Source organism: Mirounga leonina, unplaced genomic scaffold (genome assembly GCF_011800145.1).
Source record: "Mirounga leonina isolate KUSES-001 unplaced genomic scaffold, KU_Mleo_1.0 Mir_178, whole genome shotgun sequence".
Lineage (NCBI taxonomy): Eukaryota > Metazoa > Chordata > Mammalia > Carnivora > Phocidae > Mirounga > Mirounga leonina.
In genome coordinates this window covers 6,183,993-6,194,952 of record NW_023270464.1, presented here as the reverse complement: position 1 = coordinate 6,194,952, position 10,960 = coordinate 6,183,993, and positions in this window count along the sequence as shown.

Below are 10,960 nucleotides of genomic sequence, written 5' to 3'. Positions count from 1 at the left end.
GGAATACTGAAGGAGACACCTTAGCAAAGATAACAGTCCTTCCCCCTATATGAAGTTCAGAATTGGCTGCATGGATTAATAAGCACAGTGGACGTCACTGTGCTAAGGTGTGTTGGAACATAGGGAAGGGAGCTGGCATGACCCTTTGCCATACTGACATCATAACATCTGTCAGTAAGTGCCCCATCTGAGACCCAACAAAGTTCTGTATACCACAGGATGCATTCACTATGTGATTCAACAAGTTTTAGACTGGAAAATTGATAATATTGGCCCTCTACCCATGAGTCAAGGGGAAAAGTATGCCGTACAAGGAAGATCGTGCTGAGGCTTGAACGTGCTTCATACAACTGCAGCTCTAAGTGAATGCTGACTATTAAGAGATGCAAGCATTTTACCAACACTGAAGAAATAAAATTATAAGAGAATATTATGAGCAATTATATGCCAACAAACCAGGCAATCTGGAAGAAATGGATAATTTCTAGAAACATATAAGCTACCAAAACGGAAACAGGAAGAAATAGAAAACCTGAATAGACCCATAACCAGCAAATAAACTGAATCAGTAATTAAAAATCTCCCAAAAAACAAGAATCCAGGGCCAGATGGCTTCTCAGGGGAATTCTACAAAACATTTAAAGAAGAATTAATACCATTCTTCTGAAACTGTTCCAAAAAATAGAAATGGAAGGAAAACTTCCAAACTCATTCTATGAAACCAACATTACCTTGATCCCAAAACTAAGCAAAAACTGAAAAAGGAGAATTAGAGACCAAGATCCCTGATGAATATGGATGCAAAAATTCCCATCAATACACTAGCTAATAGGATCCAACAGTACATTAAAAGGATTATTCACCACGACCAAGTGGGATTTATTCTTGGGCTGCAGGGTGGTTCAACATCTGCAAATCAATCAAAGTGATACACCACATTAATAAAAGAAAGGACAAGAACCATATGATCCTCTGAATAGATGCAGAAAAATATTTGACAAAATACAGCATCCTTTGTTGTCAAAAATTCTCTGCTATGTAGGGATAGAGGGAACAAAACTCAATATCATAAAAGCTATATACGAAAGACCCACAGCTAATGTCGTCCTCAATGGGGAAAAATTGAGAGCTTCAGACCTAAGGTCAGGAACATAATGGGGATATCCGCTGTCACCACTGTTGTTCAACATAGAGTTGGAAGTCCCAGCCTCAGCAATCAGACAACAAAAAGAAACAAAATGCATCCAAATAGGCAGAGAAGAAGTCAAACTTTCACTCTTTGCAGATGACATGATACTCTATGTAGAAAACTCAAAAGACTCCACAAAAATTGCTAGACCTGATACAAAAATTCAGCAAAGTCGCAGAATGTATAAACAACACATAGAAATCAGTGTCATTCCTATACACCAACAACAAGACAGAAGAGAAAGAAATTAAGGAGTTGATCCCATTTACAATTGCACCCAAAACCATAAGATACCTAGGAATAAATCTAACCAAAGAGACAAAGGATCTGTACTCAGAAAACTATAAAATACTCATGAAAGAAATTGAGGAAGACACAAAGAAATGGAAAAATGTTCCATGCTCATGGATTGGAAGAACAAATATTGTGAAGATGTCAATGCTACCTAGAGCAATCTACACATTCATTGCAATCCCCATCAAAATACCATCAGCTTTTTTCAAAGAAATTGGAACAAATAATCCTAAAATTTGTATGGAACCAGAAAAGACCTCGAATAGCCAAAGGAATGTTGGAAAACAAACAAACAAAAAAACAAAGCTGGAGGCATCACAATTCTGGACTTCCAGCTGTATTACAAAGCTGTAATCATCCAGGCAGTAAGGTACTGGCACAAAAACAGAAAGATGGATCAATGGAACAGAATAGAGAACCCAGAAATGGACCCTCAACTCTATGTTCAACTAATCTTTGACAAAGCAGGAAAGATTATCCAGTGGAAAAAAGTCTCTTCAACAAGTGGTGTTGGGAAAATTGGACAGCCACATGCAGAAGAATGAAATTGGACCACTTTCTTACACCATACACAAAAATAAACTCAAAATGGTTGAAAGACCTAAATGTGAGACAAGAATCCATCGAAATCCTAGAGGAGAAAACAGGCAGCAACCTCTTTGACCTCGGCTGCAGCAACTTCTTGCAAGACACATCTCCAAAGACAAGGGACACAAAAGCAAAAATGAACTATTAGGACTTCATCAAGGTAAAAAGCTTTTGCACAGCAAAGGAAACAATTAACAAAACTATAAGGCAGCCTATGGAACAGGAGAAGATATTTGCAAATGACATATCTGATAAAGTGCTAGTATCCAAAATCTATAAAGAACTTATCAAACTCAACACTCCAAAAACAAATAATCCAGTGAAGAAATGAGCAAAAGACATGAACAGACATTTCTCCAAAGAAGTCATACAAATGGCCAACAGACACATGAAAAAAATGCTCAACATCACTTGGCATCAGGGAAATACAAATCAAAACTACAATGAGATACCACCTCACACCAGTCAGAATGGCTAAAATTAACAACTCAGGAAACAACTGATGTCTGTGAGGATGGGAAGAGAGGGGAACACTCTTACACTGTTGGTGGGAATGCCAACTGGTACAGCCACCTTGGAAAACAGTATGGAGGTTCCTCAAAATGTTAAAAATAGAACAACCCTACGACCCAGCAATTGCACTACTAGGTATTTATCCAAAGGATAAGAACATAGTGATTCGAAGGGGCACATGCATTCCAATGTTTATAGCAGCAATGTCCGCAAGAGCCAAACTATGGAAAGAGCCCAGATGTCCATCAACAGATGAATGGGTAAAGAAGAAATGCTACACACATACACACACACACACAATGGAATATTACTTGCCATCAAAATGCATGAAATCTTGCCATTTGCAATGGCCTGGATGGAACTAGAGGGTATTGTGCTTAGCAAAATAAGTCAGTCAGAGAAAGACAAATACAATATGATTTCACTCATATGTGCAATTTAAGAAACCAAACAGATGAACATAGGGGAAGGGAAATAAAAAAATATAAGATGAAAACAGAGAGGGAGGCAAAACATAAGAGACTCTTAGCTATAGGAAACAAACTGAGAGTTGATGGAGGGGAGGTGGGTAGGAGGTGGGTAAACTGGGGGATGGGCATTAAGGAGGGCACTTGATGTAATGAGTACCGGGTGTTATGCAACGGATGAATCACTAAATTCTACCCCTGAAACTAATAATACAGTATATATTAACTAAATTGAATTTAAATAAAAAATTTAAAAAGAGAGAGATGCAAGCATTTTGAATTGGAAGGAGATAAGAAAAGAAAGGGTCAAGTGATCCAGTTCTAAGTTTCATATTTTGTTATATTATGAAAACAATACAATCTTGAGGTTATTTTCACTTCAAAAAATATTTTTACTATCTTTAGGTGTAGAAGATACGCCTATAGAAGCATTAACTATTTATACCCAGAGGGCCCTCACCAATAGTTATCGTAGCCTCATAAACATAGAGATGGCATTGATGTGAAAGGCCATGGTACATAATAGAATGGTCTTGGATGTACTCACTGAAGCACTAGGGGGCACTTGTAGTATCATTCAAATTGAATGTTACATGTATATATTTGATAATTCAGGCAATATCACTACTGAATTACAAGACGTGACTGAACAGATACAGGCATTAGATGGTCCCACACTCACTTTAACCTTGTGATTATCAAACAGGTTTAGAACCTGAGGGACATCGTGGCAGAAGTTATCACTCATTCTTTGTTAGTTTATCAGCATAGGTCTCTTTTCCTGTTGCTGCCTGCACTGCTGCTGTGGTTTATACCTTCAACCTGGACATTTACCACAAAGATCCCTTCTCGGACAGCTCAGAGAATATCTCAGAAGAGGCAGGTGTATGAGATTATAAGAGACAGGTTTGAGGGGTCAAATGTGAACAAGAATAATACCATTTTAGACAAATCTTCCATGATGACCATTCTGTGACTTCAAGCCTTCTTGGGCACAGATTCGCCCATACACCCACACACGTTCTTTCCTTTTGTTAAACCACACCCTTAAGTACACTCTCATGACATAACATCCTTGGTCTGCCCTGGAGATATGACTATGACACACACCTATTCTTAAGCATTCTCCTCTAGGGTGGTCCCCCAGGATGTATTCCCATCCTCTAGGGCTATAAAAGTCCTAAGAGAGGTGGCTGTAGAGATCTATTCATCTTGCAGCTGCCAAGACATGCTTCTTTCAGTAAGTCCTCTTAATAAATCATTTCTTATCAAGCCATACTTGTTAACCTTTTTCTTCAACTTTATGTTTCCTTCAGCCTTTGAAAGTCATTTTGCATATACCTCCCTTTCATGGAACAGACTTGAACGAAAAACCATAAAACATGTAGAAGAAAACATAGGCAGTAAGCTCCTTGACATCAGTCTTGGCAATTATTTTATGGATTTGACACCAAAAGCAAAAGCAACAAAAGCAAAGCAAAGCAAAACAAAACAAAACCAAAAACAACTAGGACAAATGGAAAAAATCATTTGTCAACTTGATCTTTTTGATTTTAAGCATAACACGCTTTTATCATGAACTGAGAAAAGTAACATGCCAGCAAATTTTGTGGTCAGACCCTCCCTTCCCCACAACGATGCCTTCCTAGTGCTGCAAGTGGAAAGGAGGTAGAAATACAGACATAATTCATAACACAGACACTGCTGATAAACCACTGGAAGATGACTTGCTCATAAATTACCTTGAATTTGTTTTTCAATATGTTACAAGTGAATAAATTATAGCCATCATTTAAGTGGCTATAATTAAGTAAGGCAGTGTAAGTAAATGATTTCTCCTTCTCCTTTCTTCTTTATTATTTTTTATGTTCTAAATGTTATTTCATTTATTTGAGGTTCTACCTAGAACTAATTGTCTAAACTCCTTTATTTATTCCCTCTGTAAATAGTTATGGAGAGCCTGCCATTTTGCTAAGGATGGTTATACTTCATGGTCTCCATCTCCAACACAAAGCCCAAAAGGCTAAGATTTCTGCATTTACACAACTGATGTTGTAACCTAAGCCAAGTCTGCCTGCCAGATGCACATAAAAGACTATCAGTCACTAAGACATCAAGTATGCAGCAAGGGAAGGGCTTATTCAAGAGGCAGCCAAAGGACACCAGGAGGCAAGCCTCAAATCCACCTCCCAAAGGAGGAGAGTCAGGGATACTAAAAGGCAAATAAAAAAGGTCTGGATAAAAAGTTTTAATTGTATTTATTAGTCTGCAGCTGCACTTAGTAACCCTATTAGCCCTTTGTTTACTCGTTTCAATCACCATTGTTTTTTGATCATTCCTCATTCTTGAGGTAATTGGAACAATGACCATTCTAGTTACTTCCTACTGAAATGAAGTAAAGATTTGGGTTAGAAAAATGGAATTTTCCTGCACTCATTTAGAAATACTATTTAGTTCCAAGTTAAAATCCAACATTCTGCATTACCAAGATTTTTGTACTTTGGTTCTCCCTTGGGCAAACAGTCCAATTTCTGGCATTCATGGCAGTGGATGATAGCTAATGGGTCACCACTGCATCCAACTCTTCATTGTCATTGATCCCTAAAACTTCTTCCATCTGTGAACATCTCAAGATCTGGATTTTCCAATGGCAGATCCATCAAATTGGGATGGCTAGAAAAAGCTTGTTCAATTATCTGTGTTTCTAAACATGGGCCATTGTGCAATTTTCTCTGAAGTTTACCTCAAGTTGTCTAGCTTCAGTATGGAAGGCTTAGGAGAAAGGGCATTTTTTTCAAGTAAAGAGAATGGGAGAAAATAGGAAACCTTAGTTTGGAGAGTCAGAGTCAGATTTCAGGAAACCAGAAGATTTCAGGATCCAGCCCAATTTTACAGGCAAACAACATATAGTCAAAAAAACAATTAATTAAAATTAGAATCTAACACCAACAAAGGTGTGTTACTGAAACATAATTTCTCTCTAATATCACTCTCATTTCCACCAAAGATAGCCAAATTAATTTGTTTATAAAATAAGTCAAGTTTTAACAAACTTGGCCTAATTATTTATGTAAAGGCAGCTAGAATAGTGATTGAACATAAAAGTTTGTTGTTGTTGCTGTTGTTGTTTTGCTGGAGTTTTTTATAGGGAATTTCAGATTGAGCTTTTAACAGTCTCTCAAGACTAAGAAGAAAAGCCAAATACTTGCCTTCAGACTTTGCCTGCAATGCCTACAGATTTCAGTGAATTCTTCTCTTCTTGAAGTCTCCAAAATATCGTGAGGTTCCTGCACCTGCCAGGAAGTGACTTTCTTTACTCATGTTGTAAAGTAGCTGGGAACTCTGTAATTGAGGTATAGGTTGATATTTTCAAGGGGCTTCATTGGCCCCAAAAGTCAATCTCAGTTCCTTAAAGCTGTCTCGTCATATCTGAGAAGCCCTGAGATATTCCAGTCAAAGTCTTGGTACTACAACCAGTATTTCCAATTGTGTCCTGTCATAAGGAGAACAAATTCTATTGAACTTATGCAAATGAATAAATTGCCATGAAACTATAAGAATACTCATTGAGAGTTTCTGAATTCTGGAGGGATCAAGTCAAGAGAAAAAGATAAATGTTTCTTATTTGTTTACCACATTTCTGTAAGTCATAGATAGCTTAAGAGAAAAAGTTTCCTTAAATCTGGAAAAGCAAATGTTAGAGAAGCAGCAATGTTTCAAACAAGAGTCCTAGAAAAATATAATCATCTTCCTCAATTCATTCAACCCAGTTATTAATCCTTGGTCTGTTTGAATGCAGTTTTCCCATTTGTTCTGGAAATTGTTATTCAGTTTAGTGTCATGGTCTTAAAGGTATGAGAGACTGATATTTGTATACCAAGACATATCAAAACTTTAGGAATTTTATATAATTTCTGGAACAGTTATAGCATTTACCCATACAATATAACCTAAGGAGGTTTATCATCACTTATTTGACAATACTTCCCAAGAAATTTGACATACTAAATAAATAAGCCTAACTAGTGAGAAAGATTTCATTTAGAAGTTGAATTTTGGGAAGTTTGTCAGAAATATCAGGTTTTAAAGCACATGTCTGAATAGGATTACAGATCATTACAAAACTTAATACTTAATTATCTATTTAGCCATAGTGGCAATAAGGATTACAAAGGCAAACACTGAGGGATACATAGTTGTTAGCAAAACTTAGCTCTTTTAATATTGAGATGATTCCAACTTTCTTAAGTAATCAAAGACTTAATAAAGACAAAATATAGAAATTCTGTTTTTTTCTAGGCTGATTATATTTATAATTTAGGCCAATAATCTAAGAAAACTGTCATTTTAACAGAAGGAAAAAAAACCCTAAATTCCAATCTTATACTGTATACTTCTGATATTAAAACTCATTCATTCCAACAAGATGAATTTTTTCAGAATCTCCATTAGGAATGAAGGACTCTCAGCTACAGGGAATGCAGCCAACAGTTATCAATTCTCAACACCATCAGGGATTGCCTTTAGTGAAGGAAGCTGCCCTGCCAAGGTCATGCCCTCTTCCCAGGTGGCCCCATCCATCAACTGTTCAATATAAGGGTATAAAAGTCCAGAACTTTTTCTCCAATTTAGCATGGTTCTGAAGGTAAATGCAACTTTTGAAATTCCTCAGAGAATCAGCTAAGGCTTCTGTTGATATTGTATCACTGCTCAACTTCTGCCTAATTTTTCTTTCTTACACACTCTCTTTTCTTCCCCAAGGTTTGATCACTTCTTAATAAACTTTTTTTTTTAACAGACTGATCTCCATAATCTTAGTCCCAACCATGCACTGATCTCCATAATCTTAGTCCCATCCCTTTCCACAGATTCCCTTCTCATAAACCTTCTACAACTTTCCTTTTCACATTCAGATTTTGTCCTAAGATTTCCCTCTTTAAACCATCAGTCTCATTTTCTTTGTATACAGAGTTGTTTCCAGTAGTCTAAGTTTGTTTTTTCCTAAAAACCCAGAACAAATGAATAAGCAAAATATAAGCAGACTCATAAACACAAACAAACTGATGGTAGAAAGACAAATACCATGTGATTTTTCTCCTTTTCTCTCACAAATTTTGCAATGGGGATAGCATGAACCTACCTGACTTTCAGTAAACACAGGCAGAAAAACAAAGTTCTACATCCAGTGCTGACAAAGACATGTCCATTTTAATTAAACCAACAACCTTGAATTACCTTTAATATCAAGTATTTTCTCAGCTCATATGAACCTAAAAAAATTTGAGTTAGTTTCCGTTTTTCTGAGTTTTAGAGTTCCCAATTCTTATAAGCACCTGCCTTTAAACCAACTAAATAGAGCTCTTTTACACATTAATTTTAGCAATACCATCTGGAGGTAGTAAAAGTATCTTACATTTACAACATACACGGACACATATACACAAATAAGATGCAAACAAATTCTTATAGCCTTCGTTTTACTAATATTTGTGGAGAGGACATTAAAGGTGCAATTTCCAAATATCTCCCTTTTACTAAACAAATATAATTGCAAGATGGTATTATAATTTATGGATCCATTAATTAGTCATTTTTCTCCAGAATCTATTGCATATTGTGGCCAAGCAGTGTTACAAAAAGTAATTTTTTTTTATTAAACATTGCCCAATTTTGGAGAATGCAACCCAAAGGACTGCATGTGGGAATGAAATGGTTATTTCCCATTTTCTAATTAGAATGTTGCTGGCTTTATTCAAAGATACCAAAAGTTGCAGTGACAAACAAACCAAATGAAGCCCAAAGTACCGCTGTCAACATTTGTTCCTCCCCACTGACTGAACCAAATGTCTTCCTAGTCACATTTTTCCCAATCAAGCAAGAAAAGGAAGGCTAACAGAGACAAACTAAACAGGAGGAATAAATAAGCTCATGAGCCATCACACACGAAGTCTGTCCAAACCAAAACCAAAAACTGTTTCCTTGCCACAAGAGTTAAATTAAGTGCTGAAGGTCAGAGGTGTCAATTTGGGGTGGGGCCACAGGGACAGTGTCTAGGACAAAGAGCCTACTCAGCTGCTTGGACTCATCACTAGATGCCCCTGACCAGCTAGGGGTGTGATGAGCCACAGGCAGAGAGCTCTTGGCTGCCTCACAAATGTGTAACCAAATTCAAGTTTATCTGCCTGAGGCACAGCAAAGCCAATACATGATCAGACAGCAAATATACAACAGGGAAAGGGTTTATTCAAGAGGCAGCCAAACAAGGAGAGGGAGAAAGCAAGCCTTGAATTTGTCTCCCAAAGGAGGAATGTCAAGGATACTTAAAGGCAAGTGAAAACAGTCTGGTTAAAAAATTGCAGGTGCACTTATTAGTTGTAGATGTACTTATTAGTACTGTTAGCTCTTTGGTCACCAGTTTCAATATTTTAGCTAGCCACAGGGGCAAGGAGTCAGAGAAGAACAAATAAACCTAAAACATAGCATGTATGAAGATGATGAGTTCTATCAAAAAGAAAGGGAGGAAGGAAGAAAGGGAAAAAAAGAAAAGATGTAATAAAATAGTGTGGGGGTGGGTGTGAAATGGTGGTCAAAGTGGGCTTCCCTGAGAAGGTGATGTTTAAGTCAAGACTTGCGGGAAATGAGGGATATGCCTTGAGGATACCTGGTAGGACAAAGAAGAAGTAGCAGCAAGTGCAGAGGTTGTGATGTAGTTGACTTGGGATGTTCATGCAAGGAAAAGTCAGAGGAATCAAATTTGCAGTCCCAGGTTCCTCTCTTGCCTGGGATCCACAGGAATACAGAAAGCAAAGGAGACCACCCATGTGGTCAGTCTCCCTTAGGAGAGATCCAAATTCAGAAGAGTGAAGTATAGCTCTGGAGAAGCAAACAGAAAACACCCAGTATAGACTGCTCCTTTTGCCCCTTGGTTACACACCTTTTCCAGGTGAAAAAATTGGTGTTGCTATCACAAAAGACACAGCTTGACTGTTTGAGGTAATGCAGTTTTGCCATTCCCCCCCATGAAACATAAACCCAGATCATAAAATAATCTGTTCTCCACAGCACATCCAGATGCATAACCTTAAAATGTACTTCAGACACTGAAAACATGATGGAGAGTAGAGGATTAAAGATCAAAAAAAGGAAGTCTAATGCTTGGGTGTAAGGAGTTTCCCAGAGACAACAAAGAGAATGTAGAGGAATGAATTGCCTAAGAAAAATGGATAAATTTATTTCATTGGTAAAGAAAGACAAGAGTCTTCAGGAAAGGTCCCACCAAATTAGAAGTACAAAAGAAAAAGATCAACTTTGAAAGTCATCTCCACATAATTTCAAAACAAAAAGACAGTACTAAAAATCTTCCAAAGAGGAAACGAGAAGGGGATCTCAACATCACACATCATCAGGGAAATACAAATCATAACTATAATGAGATATCACCTCACAGCAGTCAGAATGGTTAAAGTTAACAACACAGGAAACATCAGATGTTGTCCAGGATGTGGAGATTGGAGAAACTCTTACACTGTTGGTGGGAAGGAAAACTGGTGCAGCCACTCTGGAAAACAGTATGGAGTTTCCTCAGAAAGTTAAAAATAGACCTACCCTATGATATAGAAATTGCACTACTAGGTAACTAGGTATTTGCCTAAAAGATACAAAAATACTGGATACAAAAATCTGAAGGGGATATATGCATCCCAGTGTTTACAGCAGCATTATCAACAAGAGCCAAATGATAGAAAGAGCCCAAATGTCCAATGTCCATCAACTGATGAATGGATAAAGAAGAGATGATATATATATATATATATGTATATATATCACTAGGTGGATGATCATACCATTTACTAATACCACAGCAAACACACACACACACACGCGCGCGCGCGCACACGCATATATTTGC